The sequence below is a fragment of the Mustela nivalis genome, assembly GCF_964662115.1.
Source record: "Mustela nivalis genome assembly, chromosome: 6".
NCBI lineage: Eukaryota > Metazoa > Chordata > Mammalia > Carnivora > Mustelidae > Mustela > Mustela nivalis.
The window spans coordinates 132,102,538-132,127,693 of NC_139025.1; the positions used below are offsets into that span (position 1 = coordinate 132,102,538).

General features: G+C 43.9%; 1 long non-coding RNA gene across 2 annotated transcripts in view; it reads right to left on the bottom strand.

The window, feature by feature from the left end:
• LOC309867184 overlaps positions 1-25,156 on the bottom strand; it is a 283,984-nt gene that overhangs the window by 99,116 nt on the left and 159,712 nt on the right. For both annotated transcript variants that reach the window (XR_014313028.1, XR_014313029.1), the window contains exon 2: positions 10,568-10,677. This is a non-coding gene — a long non-coding RNA (uncharacterized lncRNA). The remainder of the gene's footprint in view (positions 1-10,567; positions 10,678-25,156) is intronic.

The window sequence follows — 25,156 nt, forward strand, 5'->3', positions numbered from 1 at the left end:
TAAATAAATCTTTAAAAAAATTAAAAAATGTGATGCCATGAACTCAGAGAATAGCACTCTTTGGGGCTCAGGCACATTCATTCCCAAGGTCCTGGAGGTTCATCTCACGCACCAAGTCTCATGTCTGTCCCCCTGATCCCACACGCCTTTACCTTCATAATTACAGCTCAGGCTGGGCATTTCCCAATAAAAAACAGAAGTGAAACTTATGTGCACACCAAAAACTACACATGAATGTTAATAGCAGCGAGTAAAAAGATCACTGGGGGTTGGAGGGACAGATGAACAGGCTTCAGGATTTGAAGGAGACTGAAAATACTCTATATGATGCTATAGAGATGGCTACATGTCATCATATATCTCTCCAAACCGAACCCACAGAATGTATAAGACCAAGATTGAACCCAAAGGTAAAAATTATAAACTTTGAGGCTACATCAACTGTAACAAACTTACCCCTCTGGGGGGCTGGGATACATGCAGAGATGTATGGAAATCCTTATGCCTTCCTCTCATTTTTGCTGTGAACCAGAAAAAAAAAAAAAGAAAAAAGAAATGTCTTACCTACCCCTCCCCCCGCCGGCCCATAGGGGTAAATGCCAATCAACAGAAGCAAAATTAAACCCCCTCATTTCAGAAGTTTTAATAGGACATACAAGCATAATAACGGAGAGAGCGAATACTTACAGGTTAGTGAGAAAATAGATTCCTTGATCAATTTTACAGACTGCCATGACAGGGGAACAAGGGAACAGTCTTCAAACAAATTTTTCACCCAGAATTTTTTCTTTATGACCTGCCTCTTATTATGACCATCTCAAAACTGTTTTGGGGGTATGAGTGCAAGAAATGGAAACATGGAACAGTAAGTTTTCACTCTCTAGAGACCAGAAATGCCCAATGGGTTTTTCTCATTTTGGCGGGGGCAGGGGGTTGCTGTGGTGACTTCCTTGGCACCTACTTTCCTGAGCTTGGTTGAAAGTGCTAAGTTTTTCCTGGTGTTACTTATTAATGTGACCTGTTTATGTTCCAGTTATCCAGCTAAACATTAATATCTGTTTACTCATTGATGACCTTTGCAATATCGTACCTTTCCCTTGGCTGTAAATGTCAACCCGCCCCCCTTTTTTTATATGTGCCATGTTCTCTTCCTATCTACTTGCTATCTCCAGCAACAACGCAAATGTGATCTTCCCGTCTATGAAAGAAAAGACAAGTGCTTTTGTGTTAAGAGGACTAAGATACAGAACATTCCTTTTTGGAATGAGCAAGAAATATATGCCCATGGCAAGTGCGAAGATCTCTGGCCCTGGGGGCTGGAGGGGTGGTGGCTGGAGCGGGGGCTGGGGAAGGCAGGGACAGAAATTGACAAGAAGAAAAAGTTCTTTTGCTTCAGTGGAGAGAAAAACCAAGGAAGGGACTCTGAACCGGTCCTGGGGAACGGAGTCTGATTTTCTTTTTTTTTCAGAATGTCAGTATAAGCACTTGCACATTCAAGCAAGCCTGCAGGATTTATCTCTAGTTCCCCGATCAGTCTACATTAACCCCAACACCAGCAAGACATTACCATTCCGCTCACTTGTAATGGCTAAAGCCGAGATTAAGCAGTACGGCTGGATTAAGGCTGCAACTGGTGACCTTAATTTTACCCATCATTGGAGCCTGTGTATATTTGATTCGTCTTAATTGCGTTTACATAATTTAAGCAGACAATAGCAGCCCAAGAAAATTTTTTTAGCCCCAAATAATCAGAAAAGGAAGAGGAGCTATTTCTCAGAAATGAAACACAGAGCCGCCTAGCCCCGGCCGCTGTCGGGCTAACAAAAGCTGCCTTTTTCTTTCTCGCTTTGCTCCATTAACATAGCAGCACAGGGAAGGATCCATTGAAATATTATTATCTTTGCATAACAATACAATTTTAAAGTCTCACGGCGTTTCTTTATTGAAATGTTTTAAGATATTAATATCATCCCGGCCATAAATAACCATTATGGCATTCATAGAGATTAAAGTTTTGAGATATGCCCTGGGTGTACATTCACATTTTCTCGTTCATTGAGTTCTAACTTCAGTAAAATTAGTTTTTTTAGATACAGCCCTGAACACTTGCTGTGACTGTCACTTCGCGTTGAATTTATCATAGAGAATTTAAGGCGGAAGACTGGGGAGCAATCTGTCACAAACGATTGTATTCGTAATCTTCGAGGGTCGGGATGAGGGCTGGGGAGAAGATAAGCATTCTAGAACGCCCGCTCTTCATCGCCAAGACCATTCATTGGGCTTCAGCTGCGGGGGGCGGGGAGGAGATTTGCGTAGACTGTGTCATGCGTTTTCTTGAAGCCTCTGCCTGGTGTCCGCCGCTATGCTCTACTTTATGCACATAAATGCCTCTCAGGTTTTCTTGGCTAAATGATAACTCAGCTTGTCTTCTCCAGTGAGTTCAGTAGTAAATAGATACGTGGGCTAGACGTGGGGTGTTCTGACTTAGTTAGATCCTCTCGTGTCCTAGAATGGACAAGTGGACGCAATCATTGAGCCAGCTACACGATCCAGACTTCCAAGGAGACACAGGGACTGGGGTATTATGCTAAGTTTACAACGGACAAGAGCTGAGAAGCAATTCAGTGTTGAGGTTAGTGTTGCAACATCGTGTCAGTCCCATGCATCGAGGGGGAAAACGTGGTCCAAAAATCACATCATTTTCCTTGAAGACTGAGTGTCTGTTAGAGGTATTTGAAATTATAGGTGAGGTAGAACAGTTGAGTTCTTTCTCGAACTCGTTGTATGTGTAGGGTTTGCTCTGGGAACCAAGCAGGGTATTTTCCCAAGACTGTGATTCAGCGCTGTATATTTTATTTTCCCTCTGATGTGCAAAGCAGGCATTTCTTCACAACCTCTGGATTGTGGAAGTCGACTACCCTTATTAGCTTACAGATTTCTATCTGGGTATCAAAAATCAGAGGCTTTGAACTTTGCCAATCAGAATCCCACAGTTACATTTCCTCTCCATGTCACATGGTCAGCAAGCTTCACTGACACGTGGAAAATTTCCTTTACACATCTTACTCAAGGCAACACTGGAAATTTGGGTTTATGGAATGTGCCAGCAGCTCTGAGCTGTCTTGGCTTCTCCGCTGTTGGCTTGGTCCATGGCCCAGGATTGCATAGCTCAGAACTCAAATGAACTGCAAGAGCAGAGCTGGGAGTGTGCTAGGGCCCAGGAGTTTTGCAGAGGGGTGGGAAGCGGGGAGTGGAGAGGCTCCCGGCTCACTTCTCACTGTGAGGCAGAGGTCACCGCTGTTTGGAAAGACTCGGGTCATTAACTTCCTGGAGGAAACCTGCCCTCATTCCCACCTTGCAGTCTCCTTAGGGGCCCTTGCCCTGGGCCCCGCACGGGGATCCCCGGAGTATCCCATTCAGAGCGCTTAGCCACATCGCACTAAAATATCGCCTCATGTGTCTCTGCTCCAACTAGACCTCGGCACCCAGCACAGTCTGTGACACACAGAGGTGCTCCCTGAAAACTGCCAGGGCATCTAGGTAGGCTGTAGGATGCAGCAGGACTAGCCGCAGGAGTCGTAATAATAATTAATAATAATAATCTTCTAATTACTGCATAGCTACTCAGTGGCTCTAACTGTTGAGCTGGGGGGTTTTATCTGTCTTGAGTTTACAGAGGAGACACAGACTTGGCATGGTCAGGTACGGTCCACAGGATAAGTTAGGAAGCAGAACAACCGAAGGGCATGAGCTTGAATCAAGAAACTCGAATCTGCTTGACTCTATATTCTGACCACACACATCTCGGCTTGATCTGAATAAAGACCGTATTTCCATCATCTGAGTTCAGTCCGCAGGACCAGTGATATCCAGAAAGAGGCTCCTTGTTCAAAAAGAAGCAGGTCCAGGCCTTGCCTCTGACCCCCTTCTCCTGGCACTCAGGTTACCTGCTATTTTCTGTTAGTTTTTGGTCTCCCCAGCATTTCATTCTTTACATTTTCCAATATGTTGGTGGCCTCTTTTTTTTTTTTTTTTTCTGGTAGTGGCCTCTTTTAATAGTTCTACCTGACTTCAGCTCCTGGCTTCACCATGTCCAGCTGTGAGATCCTGGACAAGGTATTTGCCCTCTTTGGGCCTCCATTTTCCTCGGCTGTGATCTGGGTGCAGGGAGGTACACGGAGTTGTCTTGGGGAGCAACTGTCCTATTCCTTGTAAAGATCCCAGAGCACTCTGAGAAGGTGGCAGACGTGAGAGACCATGACTTGTCATTTGCCTCTATCCCTGTCTGTCTCCTCTGGGTGCCGCCTTCCCAGCCTGCAGGAACCTTCATTATATCTGTGGCTGTGCCACCCATGGGTGCACTGGGGGTGCAGGGAACCGTGGCTGGAATGTTAGCCTGGTGGCCTGCTCCTGGTCCTAGCATTCTAGTTAAAGCCGCTTCCTGTGGTCCAGCCTCTTCCCCAGGGGGCCAATGTCTTGCCAGGGGGCCAATGTCCTGCCAGGAGCTTGGTCTTCTGGCCTTCACCTCCCCCACCACCCGCCCACCAGCTATCAACATCTGTCTCCCTTTCCCTCACTCTGTTCTCAAAGTTCCAAGCTTCTCCCCTCTTCCTCCCAGGTTGGCATGATCTCCTCCCAAAGCGTGGGGGTTTTGGGGAAACAAAAGCCAGGTGTCTCGGCTTTGGCCTCTCCACAGGAACCATCCCCCTGGGGCAGGAGCACAGAAAGGCCCGGCTTCCTTTGTAGAGCAGAGAGCCGGCAAACGCCGAGATAAAAACACAAATTAATATATCAGTAAATGATCCTGCCACGCTGACATACTCTCTAATCAGGAGGACAGGGAAAACACGGGAAGGATGCCAGCGAAGAATCTGGAGGAGGAGGGAGGAGCCACAGAAACCAGGTCTGGAGGAGGAGCAGACCTTTGGGGAGGCTTTAAAGTCTGAACTCTTCCCCCGAGATTTCACCGGGTGTGTGGGGAGCGGAACCCCTCCGCCAGGGGAGGGACGGGCGGAGAGAGGCAAGACAGAATGAGACGAAGAGTAAAGGGAACTTGGGAAGAAAAAGCCAGGGCAGAAAAGGCAGGTGATGACAAAAAGGCAGGCGTCCAGCCTGGACACCGTTTGACTGTCCTCCCAGCATCCCGGCCCCTCTCCATACCTCTCATGCTATGGAGATACTCTTACCCCATTTGAAAGATGGGGGCACTGGGGGGGGTGTAAATAAAGCTGAATGAACAGTTTCCCTCCTCTAGTCGGGGGTGGGGCTGGGCTTTCAGGCAGAGCATCTGTGGTTGCACGTAACCACTTTGCTCTCAGGTTTTCCACAGACAAATCCTTGTCTCCATCAAACAGGGGTGCCGGAAATTCATCTCAACTCAGCGGGGGGAGTTTGGTGGTCCTAAGCGGAGACTGAGCAGATAGGTACATGTTAGGCCAAGAAGACATAAAGAAGAGAAAAGAAAGGGGGCACCTGGGTGGCTCAGTCCATTAAGCGTCTGCCTTCGGTTCGGGTCTTGATCTGAGGGTCTGAGATCATGCCCCAAATCGGGCAGGCTCCCTGGTCTATGCGGAGTCTGTTGCTCCCTCTGCCTGCTGTTCCCCTGCTCGTGCTCTCCTGTCTCTCTCTCAAATAATAATAATAACAAATACCATCTTTAAAAAAAGAGAGAGAGAGAGAAAATAGAAAAGAAAACAGGTTCTACTCTCAGGATTTCAATATTAAAGCAAAGGAATAAAGCAATCACATCTTACAACCAACAAAGAGCTTGCGGAAACATGGCCTCTTAGGCTCTACCCCACCCTGTCAGATAAACCCAGCCCTGAGTATTATTGCCATTGCACAGATTTGGAAACTGAGGGTGAGGGAAAACTGAATAAGAGACAGAGCTGAAGACCAAACACAGATCTACCGGCCTCCCAGTCAGTGCTGACAGGATGTGTGCGAGGTGTACGTCAAGGTGTCCCCCAGCCCGACACTCAGAGGCCGGCAGGAGAAGGGGAGGAACGGCATCTTCCTTGAGCCCGTGCAGACCGCTGGGCTCACTCACGTTCAAGATCGGATGATGGATTGTACGGATGGGAAGGGAATGGAGATATTTGGGGGAGTGGGGGAGGGTCTCATTTCAAGCTTTAGACTCAAGAGGCATCCAAGAGGAGAGCAGGAGCAGCCAAAAAGGCGAGAAATCACGGGACGGAGACAAAAGCAGGAGGGACGGATGAGTGGCTTCTGAGAGTACAATGCTGGGCGTGCAGATGGAAAGACAAAGCAGGCAGCGCCAAAGGAAGGAAGTGGAGAAGACAGGGAACATGTGGACGATGTGGGAGTGGCCCTCAGGAGCTAGAGATGTTGTCTGGAATTTGTACAAAACGGATTGCTGTGTTCAGGGAATATCGAGTGTGGGGGCAGGAGAGGAAGCACCTGTGTCAAGAATGGTGTGGGAGAATCGAGGCCACACCTAGACCAGAAGATTCGGGCGGACCGCGGGACATGGTTATGACGAGAACTGAAAATAACATCGCTAAGTGTCAGCCAAAATAAAAGAAAAAATAAAAAAGGCGGGCAATGGGAGAAGGAAGGACAAAACCAAACCAAACCAATGTTCTTTTCAGAAGTTGCTAGAATCGTAGCAGAAATATTTCAGCTTTAACTATTAGATCAGCGTTTCCTGAACGTGGCTATAAAAGACCCGCCTTTTTTTTTTTTTTAATTCTTAAGGACCCTTTTTCATATCTTGTGGAAGTATTCTTTTATGGGTAGTATTAAGGTAAGTCTCTTTTGCCCATAAACTCACCCTCCCGAATTATTGTAGTTTTTGCATTTTTAATCATGGCTAATAACTCTCCCTGTTTTTTTTTTTTTTTTTTTTTTTTTTTACTGCTTTCACAGTGCCTGCCTATGTATGACATCTGGTAATAAGGTATGAGCTGGAAATCCAGGCTTGTCAACATTTCCCTTGTGTACCTATCACGGGATGGTGGCTGTTGGCTTTAGGGACCCTTCCAGGAGCTTCCACGTGATCCTGGGGCTCTGATAGTCCCACAGCTATTTTGGTTGCTCTTGGGATTTTTCTTGCTTTCTTCCTTGGTTCTTAGCTTCCATTCAGAAAGCAGAATTTTCCAGCTAATTGACCTCCAAATAGTTGAAGCATGATTGTGTGATCACTCCTAATATTGGCATTGCATAAAAGCAACAAAATCAGCCTGCAGATTATACACTGCCGAGGCCCTTTAAAGAAACAGTTAATCCAGAGATTAGGCTGCATATTTTGAGGACTTTTTCAAATTTTTTATCATGCCCACATGCTTTGCTGGTGCTTGGAGCAGCGGTGAGTATATTGTCTGTCAAATGGTAGTGAGCCACAGTGTGAGACGTCCATGCCAACCTACCGGTGAGGTTAAGAAGGCCAGGACTGCGGCCAAGATCAAACACATTCCTCTTCTTTCCACAACTCCGCGAGGCCAGAGTGTAAACTCACTTGTGGAATTTACGCTGTTTTTCCGCAAGTGGATTCGATGGAGGCATCGCATTGGGGATGTCCCGAGGTTTTTCATTTTAAGCATCTTTTGCTAACAAATCTCAGACCCAGAATTTCCACAAGGCAGAAATTAAGGCTGAGCTCTTGTGAGATGGGCTTCTGCCATGAATATATCCCTATCACTAGCCCCAAAGTTCACACCCAACATTCTTCTTTGGGTGAAACTAAGAAAAGGCACTTGAATCCCAACAGCTGCATTGGAGGAAAAGAAATTTAACATTAAAACGGCTTCCAGGTGAGGGGAAATAATGGTGTCACTTTGTGCTATGTTTAGAGTAATTTGTTTCACACCAGGCATTACTTTTACCCTCCCCCTCCCACCAATATCATGAACAATTTCTTTTGAAGAATAACATTCACTATGAAAGACTTCAACCATGGAAGTTGAAAGAAGGGAACTGTGAACCTCCAGAAACCCGCCACCTAGATTTCACAATGAGCATTTAACTCTTGTTGTTTGACCCCGTATCTTATCATCTGTCTGTTCTCCTATCCGATCTCCGATCGTGCTGTCCTGTTGATATTTTCATGTTGATTTCTGGATTCATTTCAGAATCAGTTGTGGGTGTCGATATCCTTCCCCACCAACCACTTCAGCATGCAGATCCTTAAGTAGAGTTTGATATTTGTTGACAGGATTTTATATATTTTTTAAAGATTTTATTTATTTATTTGACAGACAGAGATCAGAAGGAGGCAGAGAGGCCAAGAGAGAAGGGAAAGCAGGCTCTCTGCCGAGCCGGGAGCCCGAGGCGGGGCTCGATCCCAGGACCCTGAGATGATGACCTGAGCTGAAGGCAGAGGCTTAACCCACTGAGCCACCCAGGCGCCCCAACAGGATTTTATTTTTGAGACCTATCCAGTGTCATGTACAAATTGCAAGTGCATCTTTACATTTATTTTGGCAAATGTATGCCACTTTGTAACCCGGATGACCGCCAAAATCTGGAACCTCTTCCTCTTTCCAGAGAGTTCCCTCACGCCCCTCCCAGCCGGTTCCTGCCCCCGTTTTCCCATAGACAACTGGTGTTCTCAAATTTGTTTTATTTTTTTTTCTCCCACCATGGATTCATTTTGTCTGTTTTAGACTGGGATATACATGCCATTATACCATAAGAATACTTGGGATAAGGCCTTTTTCCTTGGCATTAAGATCTGGAGATAGAAATGGTGAGGGCTGTGAAGTGTGTAAGCCTGATGATTCACAGACCTGGACCCTGGGGCAAATAATGCATTTTATGTTAATAAAAATAATCAATTAAAAAAAAAGATTTGGAGATTGATCTAAATGGATCCTTTGGATGTCTGGGTAGTATATTCCTTTTTACTGCTGAGTACTATCCCATCGTATGAATATTAGCACTGGGTGCTTTTTTTTTTTTTTTAAAGATTTTATTTATTTATCAGAGAGAGAGAGAGAGCGCGAGCACAGGCAGACAGAATGGCAGGCAGAGGCAGAGGGAGAAGCAGGCTCCCTGACGAGCAAGGAGCCCGATGTGGGACTCGATCCCAGGACGTTGGGATCATGACCTGAGCCGAAGGCAGCCGCTCAACCAACTGAGCCACCCAGGGGTCCCAGCACTGGGTGGTTTTTAAAGAAGGATAAAATACGTAGTACCTCAGAAAGTCCAGGAAAGAGTGTCGAAGATAATGAGAGGTTGGGGGAGGGAAGGGGATTTGAGATATTTACCATAAAACAAAGGAGCATGTTTAAGAAAGGACATGAGAACTCCCTTACAAATATCTAACATAAGGGTCAGCCAAGTTTTTGGTAACAGGCCAGAGAGTAAATATTTCATGCTTTGGTTGGGCACATGGTTTTTGTTCTAACTACTTAATTCTGACCTTGCAGGAGAAAGCAGCCCCAGACAGTGTGCTCATGAGGAAATGTGGTTGCCTTCCAATAAAACTTTATTTGTGGACACTGAGATTTGAATTTATATATTTTCATGTGTCATGAAGTATTATTCTTTCTTCGATTTTTTTTTCAACCGTATGAGCGTCTGAAATCCGTTCTTAGCTCGTGGCTCCTACAAAAACAGGTCGTGGTTTGCCAAACCCTGATAGAAATGACTGTTTCTATCAAACCAAAGAAGGAATAATTATGACTCTGTTTAAGGTAAGTGAGCAATATGAAGACTGGGAGAGGCAGATTTAGCTCAGGGAACTAAAGATCTTTCTATTAAGTCATATTGAAATGTACTCTACATCATCTCCAGGTCTCTCTTCCCTGTCCCCACTGATGCCATAGGGTGAAAAGGATAGGTTCCAGACCCAGTCTTTTTGTTCAATTCCCCAGCTCCTCTCTGCCCAGCTGTGTGACCCGGTGAAAGTTATCTAACCCCTTCCTGTTTGCATTGGCCCATATATAATGTGAGAGGCATTACAAAGACTCAGTAAGTTAGTATATTACTAGTAATATACTAGCTAGTATATTTCGTCCGAAGAACGAAGAACGGAGAGGATTTACAATCAGCCCTCCACACACTTAACACAGTGTCTGGCACATGGTATATGTGAAGTAAGTATCATTATCATAATAATTATCATCCTTATATTGTTATTCTCTCATTACCCCCGAGAGGCTGGATAGACACAGATGAGAATATTTTTGGAAGGAATTCCTACTTTTCATGGTAGGCTGAACTAATAGATGCTTAGATGCCCAGGACCAACAATCAGTGTTCTCTTCAATTCAGTGCCTGAGTCCTCAACACTGAGACTCAACTGCTGTTGAACTCCAAGAAGACACAGCACAGTATTTTAATCGTTCACGTTAGCTAGCCTACACAATAAGGCAAAAGAGTACTTTGTTTCTACTTGATCTTTCCTGATCTTGGATCTTGGACTTACCTCTCAGGGTACCTTATTAATGATAAAGACTTACGTAGGTGTTGACTGGAGTGATGCTGCTCTAATTTTTTTCTCCATATGAGAAAGTGAGAGGAGGGATCTTTGCTTTGTGATGGGAGATGAGTTCTACCAAAAGCATTAAGCAAGGACACGATTCTTCCTGTGAGATGTACTCACCTATTTGGCGATGCTGAGGAACTGGACAGCTGTAGGAGTGTTGTGAGATTGTGTCTGGGTGTCGAGGGACATCATGTGACTGTGCCCCAAGCTGCCATGATTGCTGCTGCCTGTTGGGAAGAGAGCAATAAAGGTAGAGTTGGCTACAGCAGACCTCCCTGGGCCCCTCCTAGTCTCCCAGTTATAACTCTTGTCCTATATTGCTGTCTTTGTTTACTTGCTCCCTGACATTTGTGTTTCCAAGCCTGTTTATCTTTATTGCTGTCTATCTCCCTTGCCTTGTTTTCCTCTGGTACTGGCTGGAATGACGGTCCCCACGTCCGTGGGTGGTAAGCACAATATGCAGTCACAAAAGAGAACCAGAAGAGACCTGGAGGACCATTTACGGCCACATATGCTCTTTCTAGATGCAAAAGCCAAGGCTCAGATAAGATAGAACCTCACGAGATCTCATAGTTTCCAGCCCAATGCTCTTTCCATTGCGCCACATTAATCTTTGTTTAGAAACAGGATCTGGTATGGAGTCGTGTTTGGGAGGCATGAGCCCCACACTCACGCCTGAAATGCAGAGTTTCGACACCATTTCCGCGTAAGGATACGCTGTAACTGGAATAATAGTCTCTAGTATATTGAACATTCACAGATGACATTAATAAATATTAAATATGGAAGCCTCACCCATTTTTTTTTGGAACTCTGGGGATGTCTTTTTAGGAATCTCAAAATGTGACATCAATTTCAATCTTTCTGTATCTCCAAAAGCTTATAGGGAAAAAGGTGTTGTCCACAGCAATCCCCAACCAGTTAAGGTGGAAGGAGGAATGCAAAGCTCTCCGGTGAGTGAAGCGTCTAGCCTTTTGACAACAATAGGCTTGGGGATATCCCACTGACCTCCCCTACTTCCATATCGCTTAATAAACATTTCCAGTCATCTCCTAAGTTTTTGGAAGCAAGAAAGAAATTGAAACGACTCTTAACTCTTTCCCACCTGGATCACCACATAGTTTAAAGCCCAGGAAGAGCCAAGGTTGCACAAAAACAATCCCATAAGAGTTATTGACTTTAGGAATAAGATTATTACCTTCCTCCTAACTGACTTTCTGAACTTTTTGGATTTGGCAGCTATGACTTTGAAAGCAAACACATTCTGCTTTTTGTATGTAATGTAACAGAAAATGACAGGCGGACATGAACTTTGTTGAGGATGACCCATACTCCTTTTTGAAAGCGTAGTATAGGGGCGCCTGGGTGCCTCTGTCTGTGAAGTGTCTGACTCTTGGTTTCGGCTCAGAGTGTGATCTCATGGCTGGTGAGTCTGCTTGGATTCTTTCCCTCGCCCCTCCCCCCCCAATAAATAAATCTTTAAAAAAATATAGTATATCTATGGAATTGGAAAGCCATCTTACCCTTGTGTATAAGATATAAGATACCTATGTTAATGCCTTATTCATTTAAAGAAAAGATCCTTTTAGAGGAGAATACAGAATTCTTTTTTTTTTTAAGATTTTATTTATTTATTTGACAGAGAGAGACATAGTGAGAGAGGGAACACAGCAGAGGGAGTGGGAGAGGGAGAAGCAGGCTTCCCACTGGGCAGGGAGTCCGGTGCATTGGGGCTCCATCCCAGGACCCTGGAATCATGACCAGAGTAGAAGGCAGACTCTTAACCAACTGAGCCACCCAGGCACCCCGAGAATAAAGAATTCTGCTGTCAAACAGGTGGAAGGTACAGATTTTTTTTTTTTTTTTAATCACAGGGGAGGCGTCCCGATCACACATTTCCATTAGTAATATTCAAAGCAGGGCCACAGAAGGGTCTGCAAAAGAGAGTCAATGAGACTCCTGTTTTTGTTTTGTTGTGTTTTGTTTTGTTTTCTTTCAACATCCTGTCTGTTTCCTTCACTCTCTTCAGAACAGCCTTAAGTAGACATGTGTCTCAAGGTCAAAGTGAAAAAAAAAACCCAAAAACTAATGATAAAAGTAAAAGTAAAAAAAAAAAAAGGAAAGACATAGCATAATGAAAGTTTTCTTTTATGATCCCATGTTCATGCATTTCCAATACCCATCATTAGGAAGAGAAAAATGAAGCCAAGGGTGTGACGGGAAACTCAGTAAAACAATATTCCATGTCGTCAAGACTTCTGACTCCAACGGCAAAAGCAACCGAGTGAAATAACTGAATTCCCACTGTGGAGGAAAGATGGCTTTAAAGTTGCAGCACAAGTATGTGTTCGCGTGGGGGAGAGTCAAGAGTTTCTGGTATTTACAGCGGAAAACACAACAATCACCGCCTATCTTTCGGAACAGGAATGCATGCTTAAATTGGCTCTGTTTGTCCTTAGCAACCTGAACTCAGAGGCCACATTTTTTCCTCTCTAAGAAGCAAGTTGGAACTTGAAAAGTATGTAGCATGTCGTGAAAGGGGAGCGGTGAACTTTGCTCAGGTCTGCAGCCTGCGCTGAAATCAGAACCTTCAGAGGTTTCAGGACTGGTGGATTCCCTGCCCCCCTTCCTTTTCCCTGTCTGTCCAGCACTTTTGCAAAATACCTGGGTCTCTGGGTGGAGGAGTCCCTGCCCCTGCGAGAAAACCTGCTCTCTCTACGTATTTTTGATGTCATTTACAAGGAAGTCCTCTAAACAGAAACCAAACCTGAAATCCAACTTTCCAATGATCATATTTCACCTGGTTTTTATAGAGCTGGGGGCCATGTAGGAAGTTTTTTTTGTTGTTGTTGTTTTTGCATTCATTTTACTTGTAGCTTTCAATTTTTTTTTTCTTTTTTTAAAGATTCCCCACGTCGAGATTATCACCGGTGGGAAAGATCTCCCTTCTAGGAGTAAGGGAGTAAAAGATCTTGAAAAGCCCCTGCATTCAGGTTGCTTGCAGTCTGAATCTTTTCAGGACAGCAAATAACTTGGTAACTTGAGCTGTGTTCGTTCCTGAAATTCTTTCACATAATTGAAGATTAATTTGATTCCCTAGATTGTTGAGGGTTGTTGACAGTGGGGGGCTGGGGTGGGTGGAAATAGATTATTCAAATCACAAAGAAGTAGGTGTGCCCTAAGTGACTGTTCCATTTCTGCTAGGAAGTGTTTGCCTTCCTGGGTATTCAATTCAGACTGGGGAGCTGAAGGATCGCGCCGCCGGGAGAAAGGAGAGGGCCCTGGCAACGCGCGGAGAGCAGGTGAACCTCAGAGAAACTGAAATATTTTGTCAAGAGAGTTCTGTGTCTTAATGGCCCCTCCAGAATCCATTACCTCTGAAACAAGCCAACTCAAGGGCTCTGGTTTTCTCAAGTGTCTAATGTAAACAATATGAAAGTCAATAGTGGGGGACATTCCAAGATAGTATGAACACGATTGATTTATTGATGGTTGCACAATGGGAGGTTATCTTTTGTTAATTGACTCCGTAAATAAACTCCTAGGCGGCTGGAGATGGGGGAAAGTAGCTGGTGGGTGGGGGTAGGAGGGGAAGGTAAGGCACCTGGGTTGAAATTTGTTTCAACTCCCAGGCCTGTCCTGGTAAATTCCAGATACCATTCCCACTGCCAACCTCAAACAGAGGTTAGCCGAGTTAATTCTGTCCGGGACTCAGCCTCCGTCCCCAGCCCTGCTACCCCTACCAGGGGAAGACACAAAGATCTTGTATTCCTGTCCACATTGGCTTCAGAACATTTCAAAAGCTAGTAGTAACAGTAGAGGTTAAAGAAAGAGAGAGCGGGAAAGAGAAAATGCACCGACTCAACTTATTTTCAAGTCTGGAAACACCTGGAAGAGGCAAGGACAGCCTGTGTGACGTGTGTAACCCTGGGGAAAACACAGCCTTTGCTGTTGACACTTGTTCCACAGCCCTTCCTCGTAAAGGCTGCTCTAATTTGGTGGCCCCTCCTGAGAGAAAAGACAGGAAAACAAAACAAAACAAAACATGCCCAACATACGCTGTATAATTTCTGGGTAATTCCCAGTATTGTACCAATTGAAATGGCATCCTTACATTTTAAACTTTTTTAGATGGATTTTTGGGGAGACTTTGATTTATTTTGTATTTTTTTTCAAAGTTTTATGTATTTGAGACATCTCTACACCCACGTGGGGCTTGAACTCATGACACTGAGATCAAGAGTCACGTGCTCTTCTGACTGAGCCGGGCAGGCGCCCTGCCTTTTGGGGACTTTTAGACTTCTATCAGATGTGGTTTAATAATGAAAAGTTCTCATGGCTCATTCCTTTCCATCTTCTAGAATGTTTTAGAAACATCAGCCATCAGCTTCTCCTTTCAAGATGGCTTTCCTTCTGTCTCCTTAAGACTCCTCTTTTTTTTTTTTTTTTTTAAACATGGGCATTCCTCCAAGTCCGGACTTTCTCCCAGTTCCCCCAGCTACTGGCTGTGCTTTCTGCAGGGGAGCCCAGAGCACGAGTCAAGTACGTTGTACTTCTGTGGGAGCTCAGTTTCTATCTCTACCTGCGAACCTGCCCCAGCTGCCCCTTCAAGCATCTTCCTGGCTTCCCTCTTTCTGTGCATAACCCCTCACCCTCACCCCATCCTTCCATTATCTTTGGTCCTAAAACTTGCAGTCCACCTTATTTCTCCATTTCTGGTACTTGTCCCATCTAGTAGGTTTTCAAGTCTTCTAGATCTTGCTTTTTAAAATTTGTGTACTATGAACTTATCCAGTATAACCCTTCTGACTGGAATAAATTGATCCAGAGATTGGCACATGGGAAGGAATCAATTCATGACTGTGGAATGAAGGAGTGAATGAGTGCCTAGTTTTTCCTGCTACTGTATTTTTTTTCCATGCTAAACATCTCTGATCATATTATTTCAGGGTTCAGAAACTATCAGTAACTACTTATCTCCCAAATTAAGTGTAAGCTCTTTTTAAGACACCCAAAATAGATTTTTTTCACCCAATTTCATCTTCCACCAAGCTCCAATATATCCTGTGCTCAATCCAAAATAGTACTGTTTCCCCCAATATCTCGCTACCTGCATAATCATAGCTCATCTTCATTTTCCTCAGCCAGAATGTTCAAGCATCTTTTCAAGTTCAGGTTTTGCCAGGCTCTTAAGGTCCAACCCAAGTGCCACCCTCTCCATGCAGCTATTTTTAAATTCTGTATGCCTCTCTCTCTCTCTCAACCAAGCTGGATGTGCCCTCCGAGTCTTGGTTCTATTCAGCCTGTGTCATAGGTATTTCCATACCTGATTTATTCTCTTCTAGTAGAAGGTAACCTGCTTAGAGGACAGCAGCTAGACCTTCCTTCCTTTCCTGTGTCTGGATCTTCAATGCTTCCAAAGTAGTGAGTGCACAGAGTACGGTCTTTGAATTACATCGATTGTCATTTCCTTCCCCTTGTTGCGGGATTTTCTCTTTCTCTTTTGATTGCATGTTGTTCAGCCTGGTGTTCGCACGCGTGCGCGTGTGTGAGTGTGTGTGTGTTTCCCCAATTGGCTCCTCTAGGCTTGAAATCTACATTTGTTCACAGATACTTTAAAACCGTCTTCAGGATGAATGGAGGTATGGCAGGAGAGCTCCTTCGCTGTGGACCCGTGCAGCTTGCTTGGAGTTTACCCAATTCTTTGCTCCTGTTCTTCCCCTTTTAATGTCTGGGAATTAGTTACACTAAAGTTCTACTGTGCCGGGAGCTGTCTGCAATTTGAGATGCAAACTCCAACGTCGTGGGCTACTTTTTAGAAGCCTGTGGTCATTTGGGGAACAAAGACACTCCTGTTTCCTCTTCTCAATAACAATTAAGACATCAGATTAATAGAATCTTTAAATTCTTCAACGATGCTTGCAGAATCCTTTGTGCTTGCCTTAACACAAAGGAATACTTTCCGAGCCATAAAGGTCACCCAAGAAATAAGAGAGAGACAGCTTATGAATTGGGTTTGCTGATAGATTTTTGGAGAATGGTATGGGTGCTTCCCAGTGCATTCTGGCTTCAGAGCTGCTTGGCATGGGAGCACTGTGATCTACTCCAGACAGGCATTTCTTGGGCAAGGAAGGAATCCCCTGTGTCAAAAGGACCTGCTTTTAGGACAGGAGAGAAAAGGGGGAGGGGAGGAGTGGGGAGGAGGAGATTTCTCCATTCGTATCCAGGGTTCATTTAATGAGTGTAAGATTGTTGCTAATGGGATTTAACCACAATACATATCCCTAACCTTGTCACCAAAAAGGTAATCTACATGCTCCTTTTTTCAATCCTGTCTGCCTGGTAACTATGCAGAAGTCTGTTCTCCCAATTTTCTAAGTGGTAATCCTAGAATTATCTTGGCTCAGAAATAAATGAAGAACTCGTGTTCGGGACTCAAATTTCCCTACAGGGGTTGTAACTGAAACAAGGCTTAAGTACCAGGACACAAAACCTCTCAGGCAGTGGACAACGTGTCAATGGCTCAACATTCTACCCGAGGAGGCCCTCCGTCTTCCTTTGTTTTATAAAGCTTGGGATCAAGTTTGGGTAGAGAGTAAAAAAGCCAGGCAATTTAGCTCCTTGAAAGGCTCACTAGTTGGGAAGGATAGAGCTATATTTAGCTCTGTGATGGTCTCTCCAGGAAGCTAAAGCAACCAGGCAATGAAATGGTAAAGGGTGTGTGTGAATGTGTGTGTGTGCACGCGCGTGTGTATGTGCTTGCGTGCACGTGTGTGCAGGATGAAGAAGGCAAGCTTAGGGAGATGATAATTCTTATTTTTTTTTAAGATTTTATTTATTTATTTGACAGAGATCACAAGTAGGCAGAGAGATAGGCAGAGAGTGAGGGGAAGGCAGGCTCCCTGCTGAGGAGAGAGCCCAATGCGGGGCTCGATCCCAGAACCCTGGGATCTGACCTGAGCCAAAGGCAGAGGCTTTAACCCACTGAGCCACCCAGGCGCCCTGATGATAGTGATTCTTAAAAAGAATCTGGTCAGGGGAAAAATGATAGTAGTCACACAGTGTGCAGAACACAGAGCCTATCGCTGGACCACCTGTTGCAGATGGCAAAGTTATTCCTGTGCGGAGAAACAGGGTTGGATGAATTGAGTCTGGGTGATCTCTTACACACGACGTCCCTTCCCTCTATGCAGGAGTAATGTTAATAAACCATCACTCATTTATTGAGTCCCGAATCTAGGCCAAACACAATTGTTCAGTTCTATCAGGTCATTTGATTCTGATAACTGTGCTCTGAGAAGCAGATAAAGGGAGGGTTTTGCCCCAGGTCTTGTAGCCTTTAAGTGGAGGAGACAGATCAGAATCTAGTTCTCTTTCGGACTCTTCTTTTAGGTGCTTTTTTAAAATTTTATTTTTTACAAGATTTTATTTATTTATTTATTTGACAGAGATCACAAGTAGGCAGAGAGGCAGGCAGAGAGAAAGGAAGGGAAGAGGCTCCCTACTGAGCAGAGAGCCTGATTCGGGGCTCGATCCCAGGACCCTGGGATCATGACCTGTGCTGAAGGCCGAGGCCTCAACCCACTGAGCCACCCAGGCACCCCTTGGGTGCTTTTATGCCCCACCTGCTGTACTATTCTCTGCTGTCCTGACATTGCATGGTTTTAAATTCAAATATGAAAGCACTTTGACCTACTCAGAGAAAGACACAATATACACATGTCTACACACACACACACACACACACACACACATACCCCATCTATATCTAAATCTACATTTTAAGGGGACGGGTATGCTTAGGAAAGGAATAATGAGGGACTTTCATTTACATTTTAATTTATATTCAGATATCCTGGAACTGTAACTTGTACTCCTCAGTATTTAAAAAAAAAAAAAAATCCCTTTCCCTTCTTTTATTTATGATGATCCCTGGAGATTGTGCTATGTTCATGTTCCTAGATATGAGACCACAGTGGTGGGACAGAGATGAGCGAGATAGAAACATGCCAGGAAAGGAAATCAAAGGGTAGATTCCAGTAGAATCTGGAGGCATACATAACCGGGTCTGAGTGGCTATTTCTTCCATTTTGCATAGGAAACTGAAGGTCTATTCAGTTCAGCATCTTTGAATTTCAACCCCAGGTTAATCAGGTAGATGATAGTGAATAATTGCAAGTAGAAACTTGATTTACAGGAGGGGAAAAGGTTTGACTTAATCCAGACTGAGGATCCTTCTTCGAAGGGCATTTTAAGCGCACGGCGATTTTCCCTCTGTATAGCTATCCCCTTCCGGAACAGGTGAGAATCAAGGATGGTATCTTTTGGAAAGTTAATGTTCTTTCACAAACAAACCAATTATGAATAAGAAGTACATTTCCTTGATGACATAGTTGTTAGTTTAACTCCATATATGAAGAAGGGATTCAATACTTATTTGGCAAATCCAACATAGAAAGAAACACTTGGCTATGGAGGACCAGTCAAGGTTTCTCTCCAAGCCGAAAAACAGATGCTTTCAATCTTTTGCAACCTCTTTGAGCCCCGTTGGACAAGCTCACCTCCCAGGCGCTGCTGAGCTGTAATAGGCACCGACTTCTAGTTGCCAAATACCTTTCACTTCTGGGCTCATTCCCTGCAGGATAGGGGATGAAGTGGTCGAGGAACCAGAAATTAGCTGTTGAGCCCAGATGTAGTAATAGATAGAAAACAGAATCTTTCCTCCTCCCAGATCAAAGAGAAAGAGCTCTTAGATCGGCTGAAGTTTGAAGCAGATGAAGAAAAGAAAGAATGGTAATCAAAAATAGTGGTGTATATAACAATGCGGGCTTATTACAGAGACCTGAGAAGCAGCTCTCAGGAGGACAGTCCTGCTGCTAGTTACCTGGGATTATTTAATTACAAGCAATTCATGATTACCTGTGAAGGAGAGAAATAGAGTGGAAAGCTCCAACAGTAGCTGTGGTAAAATCACATCAGCTGGCTTGGGGATATTTCGTATGAGTCTCCCCCCAGAAACTTGCCTTCCTAATTATGTTTTGCTTAGCCCAATATTAAAAATTAGTTGGTTTCCCCAGAGTATCTCTGAGGTTAAACTGCAGAGGGAGTTGGTTGGAGAGGATGCCCACTGGAATATGGAAGATGAAACATTTTCTGGCACGTATGTAGAAAAAAAAAATTCTCAAAGTTATTTTAATCTTCAAGGGAAGTATACTTTCCAACACTTTCCCAGCCTTCACGTATTGCCTGGAATGTTATAAACATTTGTAACAATTAGAGAAATGATATTATTCTTACTTAGGTGTGTTTTTACCTTGAGAATGTCATGTCCTCACCCCTATCCTTCTTGGAAGCCACAGCCCATAACCACATCTCAGACTCAAGCCTAGCACCCTGCCCATGCAATGACCCAAAATGTTTGTTGAGTAAGTACATGTTCCTGCTCAGGAAGGGCTTCATTCTGGAGCACTGAAGAAACAGATGAAACAAAATTGACATCTGAAAAGTACGGGTGGCTTGGGGACTCCAGACCCTTCAGCCACAATGTTGTTGTCATAGGGTTCTGCCCCCAGCGCCCGCCTCCTTTCTTCCTTTCTCTTAAATTTAAATGATTTCATATTCTATGATTACTTATGTATATGGAACTTGAAATTAGGCACACTTCTCAACTTTCTGACCCTGCAACAGCGAAACCTGTAACAAATGTATGCATTGCGTTTGAGCAAAATGATGAACACCACATTCAAATGAACAACTTTGATTTAAGGTGATGGATAACAGTTTGCTGACATTGAATCCCTACTCATGGCAATGATATTGTACTGATGGGCATGCAGACGAAGTTGTGATTTTAGCCTACCTACATTTCCATGTTGTGTACAAGACGATTCTTCTAGCACTTTCTCTAATTAAACTACGATGGAGCTTTGGTCCACACAGCCTACTGGACTATCACTTGAATTTCACTTGGCATAAATACACAATTTACTTACTGGGTGGACCCAGGTTTTATGCGCCCGAATAGTATACAATTATGAGAGCTTTCTGTAATAGACACATAGTGAAACAAAATTGCCAGCACCCTTCCCAGGGCTTTGGAAGGGATCTACGTGTATAAGGAATCCTGAAGCTCAAGGTTCATTATCTTCCTGCTAAATCCATCTGTGTTCACATATCAAGTCCTTCTCTCTTGTTGCCAGTAAAGCAGTAAGACCTGGCAACAGTCAGAAGGGACATTAATTTTTTTTTTTTTAGGGGCGCCTGGGTGGCTCAGTCATTAAGTGTCTGCCTTCGGTGCAGGTCATGACCCCAGGGTCCTGGGATCAAGCCCGGTGTCGGGATCCCTGCTTAGTAGGGAGCCTGCTTCTCCCCTCACCCTCTGCCTGCTGCTCCCCCTGCTTGTGTGCCCTCTCTCTCTGTCAAATAAATAAGTAAGATCTTAAAAAATGTTTTTTTTTATTTTAAGAAGATAACTTTAAATGTCACATTCGTACTTTTAAGATTAATATTCAAGTAAAAACAGACAATTAACTGTTTTCATTGATGAACACAGAGACGGTTGAGAAATCCCTATTAAATTCTTTCTCCTGATAAATTCCTTGTAGGAGGGATACTAGGGCAGAGTTTTAGGCTCTTGCTATACTTTGTTATGTTGGATTGTCAGTGGTCTAAATGTGGGGTGGAAATCGGGAAGTTAGCAGCTTCCTGGAATAGCTTTTCTTAACCTGCCAGATTTCTCAGAGCATAAATAAACTTTGGGCAAAGCCATGGTGTTTACAGGGCTTGGGCTCCATATCTTACCTGCCTCCTGGTTTGATGGCAAGGTTGGGAAGACTTGTGGGCAAAGGAGGGCCCAAGTGAACCTTAGTCTAGTTATTTCTCTGGGGGCCAGAGGGACAAAGAGAATTCAGACATCAGGATCTGTCTCAGGGCAGTGTCTCAGAGTCCAGTAGTTGTGATCAAATGTGTTGTGAGTCTGAATTTTAGGTGCCTGCCAACGGCCAGTGAAGGGGTATGGAAACACCAGACAGGCAATGGAAACCAGGGTCAGGAAGAACGTGGAGCTGAGGCAGTGGTTGCCGTGGTGGGCAGGGATTAATATCACAACCAAGCAAGTCTTATGCTTTGGGCCCTCGGTCTCCTTGCCTTTTTTCCCTGGTAGGACTCATCTCTACAAGATTGTACTTGGGCTCGCCCCTAAACCCTAGGTGCAAGGCCACAGATGAGGACAGGAGATGGCTGTGCATCTTTCTTACTGGGGAGATTCTGGAATTATTCTTACTAGAGCTGATTGGAGAATAAAATGGTAGTCAATATCTTCCATCTTCCCCCCACCCCCAAAAGGCTGTCTTCCTTCTTTTTTTAAAAGATATTTTATTTGGGGCGCCTGGGTGGCTCAGTGGGTTAAAGCCTCTGCCTTTGGCTCAGGTCAGATCCCAGGGTCCTGGGATTGATTCCCGCATCGGGCTCTGCTTGGTGGGGAGCCTGCTTCCTCCTCTCTCTCTCTCTTTCTCTCTCTGCCTACTTGTGATCTCTCTCTGTCAAATAAATGAATAAATAAATAATCTTTTTTTAAAAATATTTTATTTATTTATTTGACACAGAGAGAGAGAGATCGCAAGCAGGCAGAGAGAGAGAAGGGGAAGAAGGCTCCCCACCAAGCAGACAGCCTGATGTGCGACATGATTCCAGGACCCTGAGATAATGACCTGAGCGGAAGGCAGCGGCTTAACCCACTTAGACGCCCAGGTGCCCAGCTGTCTTCTAAGACAGGAGAATATTCTGAGACATTCCCAAGGTGCCAGTATCCACAACACATATTCTGACTTGAGCTGGGTTCCAAGCAAATGCTTATCTTGGAAAATCATGAGGCTTGTCATGAGAGATCCTAACTTTCTTCCTCTCTCCCTTATGGGGTCACTGTGAAGTTCAAGTGTGGTTTGTAAAAAAAAAAAAAAATCACCTTCTATCAGCTTATTGTAGTCACATTTCTTTCCAATGGAGATGTTGGTTTTATCTCACCTGAAAATTATTTGTGGGTGAGATTACATCACTTGACATATACTTAAAAACTTGAGATATAATTGACATATAACATATATCAGTTTCAGGTGTACAATGTAACAACTTGATGTCTGTATATATTACCAAAGAACACCAGGATAAGTCCAGTTACCATCCATGAGCACACAGTCACAAAATATTTTTTTCTTGTGATGACAAATCCGTTTTCTGTTTCCTTTTTTATTTTTTTAAATGTTTTTGTTTCTTTTCTATTTCTGGTGAAAAATGATTCCACTGGAAATTTTATATCAAAAAATATTTTTAGAGAAGGGAGGGTTTCTCAGATTTAAAAGAGAATTTTTCTTTTCTTTAAAACTCAGAGCTGTTTGAGCTAGTAAATAAACCTCTCTATCTAATCAGTTAGGCCTTTCATACAGTTCACTCAACTGATGCTTGAGTAGAATATGTATTTCCAGTCACATGAGGTCTTATCAGTTATAATACAGAAAACGAATTAGCCACTCTTTTATTGAAAGAGGATACCCGTGGGCTCATTCATTTTTCTTGAAATATTTGGGGGGGGGGGAATCTGAAAAAGCTTAGGAAGTAAACAGCCTGTTTTGTTCAGGGAAACGTCTCTGAAATAGTTAGCAGGGTTCATCTGAAGACATTAACTCTGTGGTAATTTCCATGATGTCAATGCCGTGCTGGAAACTGAAGAGGGATTAAGCCGACTTGTATGGTCAAAGCATTATTACAGTAAATTGACTTGGCCGGCTACACCTGAGGTTGGCACCTTTCACCATCTAATCACCTACAGTCCAGTTTTGTGGTGTTCACTGGGCTTTCTCAGAGGCCAGAAGGCATGTGCTGGGCAGACTTCCGGAAAACCCCGGCTCAAGACCTCCTTGCCTTCAAGGATTGCCCAAGGATCAGAACATTAAGGAAAAGTTTTTTGTTGTTGTTGTTCTGTTCACCCACCCTGGAATATTAAATAAATAAATAAATAAATAAACTGAATTTCTGTTTACTTTCCTTGTGTCTACTCCCAAGTTCCTCAGACAGGCCTTTCTTTTCAAACTTTTTAATACTTCATGTGATTATCAATTTTTCTGTGAAAAGAATCAGGTTGGCCCAGGAACTTCACTGAATAAAGATGAGTTTATATTTTAAAAAGGAAACAGCTGGATGGCAAAAGCCAGGGTGGGAGGCAGCTCTTGTTTCATTAGCAAAGGGAAGTCTGCGGGCCCGAGGAGAACAACTGGGCCGGCAGCCATGGCGGGGAGAAGAAAAGGAAACACACGATCATAAAGAACTAATCATGAAAAATGGAAAGTGACAAAGAGCCAAGAACAACAAGCAATAAATAGATTTGTAAGGGGGAGGGGGGAGTCGAGGAGGAATGCACGGTCATGCTCAGGAAAGGGGCCATGAGAACGTGCGCATCGCGTTTGAAAAAGAAAGTAATAATTCTGAAAATCATTAAAAAGTCCAATGGAAAAGATTTATTTTATTTTATTTTATTTTATTTGACAGAGAGAGAGCGAGACAGCACAAGCAGGGGTGAGGAACAGAGGCAGAGGGAGAAGCAGACTCCCCGCTGAGCAGGGAGCCCACACAGGATTCGAACCCAGGACCCTCTGGGATCCTCACCCGAGCCCTGAGGGCAGACGCTTACCCGACTGAACCGCCCAGGGGTCCCTCAAAGAGAACTTTTCAGAGCCCAGTTGTCTTTCCGTGGATGTCACGTAAGAGTCTACTGCGGAGCATGGGGAAAACGCAGAACTGGAGGGGGAAGGTTTACGTTCAATGGTGCCAGAGTGATTGTTTGCTTGGTTTTTAATTTTTATTTCTGCCTGATGAGAGGGAAGGGAAGCAGTTAGCTTGGCTTTCTGGGCTTTAAGGTCGAAGACAACACCCAAACGGGTGCCTCAGGGGCTTTTCTAGGAGTAACTCTTTTGCACTCTAGCCTGGAGTAGAAACATCGTGTGTATCTTTACCTCTGGGCTAATTACCTAATGCTTATTTGCATATAATGAGGGAGCCGGTGGCTTGTACTCACAGGTAAATCTCAGAATATTCTCAGGTGAAATTAGCATGAATTTAAGGAGGTCCTAAGAGGAAAACCAGATTCTCATCTCTACTTCATCTTGGAATCTGTTCATTATGATAAAATACACAAACATGGCCAACAGTTCAGGCAAGCCTACAAAGAAGACTTTTTTTTTTTTTAACTATTTAAAGTTTTCTCTCAGTTACAGACAACACCTTACCAGAGAAACGGTACTGGTCTTTTATTTGGGGGGCATGCTTATTAGTTTTTTTTTCTTTTTAAATTAGTTTTTAATAGCGGCATTTGTTTAAGGAAGAGAAAATGCTTGGTGTTGAGTTCTGGAATGTACATTAATCTTGTTAATGACACCACAGTTCATGGTTGGCAAAACAGGACTTTTGAATCCACCTTTTTTTTTGTGGTAGCTATCCTTGAGAAATAAGGGCAGGGAGCTAGAGATATATGAAAAGTGCATGAAGACAAGACACAGGATTGCCTATGATTTTATGTTGTTCTTAATTAGGAAACATATTGGCAGTGAATGCTAACATGTGTTAAGATCTTTAGCTGTAGCCAAATAAATGTTTTCTATTACAACTCTGAATCCCATCTGATCATGGCTCACAAGATCCCTTGACAAGTCACCTCAC